We start from the raw sequence: 1,235 nt of genomic DNA, 5'->3' as shown, positions 1-1,235 counted from the left end.
ATGATACCTGAGATGCTTGAGAGGCATTTGCTCTTTAAATTCCCTGGTTTCCAGTGCTCTCTAATCTTTTGAATAAATTAATTTTGAGGCAAATTTATTATGCTGCTGTTTTCCTTCTGGTTTTTTAAAAGCCTTAGATAAGTAGTTCGGCTACCCTTTATAAAGTTATATAAACATGAACCACATTTTCCACTACTTGCAGGCAATCTGGGGAAGATTCTCCACCCTTGACTAACTCTTGCTTATATGCAGAGTCACAAGCTGATCTCTGAGTGCATGCTTCTCCAGCTGCTCATTTGTTACCTGGGTTTGTGATTTATCTCAAGAAGCAGTTGAGGATGGAGGAAGGAACGATCATAGTGAGTGTAAATATGAATTAATGCCAAGAGATGAAAAAGCAATGGGAATAAGAAAACTTGGAATATACTAGGGGAGATACCCACTGTTTTTCATTATTTCATGTCAAATGGAAATCTGACGGAATCTGAGAGCAATTTTATTAGGTTAATTTCCAAATACAATTTTGGAGTAAAGAAGTAGAAATTCGTAGAAAAGGAGTATAGTAAAGAGGACACACTAAATGTGAAGATTCCTAAAGTCAGGATTTAAGTTCATTAACACCCTGACTGTAAAAGGCAAAGTTCATAAAAAAGTAGAAATGTAGACTATGCAGCGTCTGTCTTTAATAAATAATAAAGAAAAAGAGTATATTATTCTAGCTGGGGAGTTTAACTTTGATTACTTGGAAGATCATGCAAAGATTCTTTTAATAATCAATTTGATATTTCCCAGAGAAACAGGAAGTACCAAGGCAGTAAACAACCAGGGTCTGTAAAGAATAAATTGGCACTTTGGGAGGCTGAGACCGGCGGATCACGAGGTCAGGAGATCGAGACCACCCTGGCTAACACAGTGAAACCCCATCTCTACTAAAAAATACAAAAAACTGGCCGGACGTGGTGGCTCACGCCTGTAATCCCAGCACTTTGGGAGGCCGAGGCAGGTGGATCACCTGAGGTCGGGAGTTCGAGACCAGCCTGACCAACATGGAGAAACCCTGTCTCTACTAAAAATACAAAATTAGCTGGGCATGGTGGCACATGCCTATAATCCCAGCTACTAGGGAGGCTGAGGCAGGAGAATTGCTTGAACCTGGGAGGCGGAGGTTGTGGTGAGCCGAGATCATGCCATTGCACTCTAGCCTGGGCAACAAGAGTGAAACTCTGCCTCAAAAA

The sequence above is a fragment of the Theropithecus gelada genome, chromosome 2, assembly GCF_003255815.1.
Source record: "Theropithecus gelada isolate Dixy chromosome 2, Tgel_1.0, whole genome shotgun sequence".
Taxonomy (NCBI): domain Eukaryota; kingdom Metazoa; phylum Chordata; class Mammalia; order Primates; family Cercopithecidae; genus Theropithecus; species Theropithecus gelada.
The sequence above is the reverse complement of the archived record's forward strand: the minus strand, read 5'-3'. Positions refer to the sequence as shown.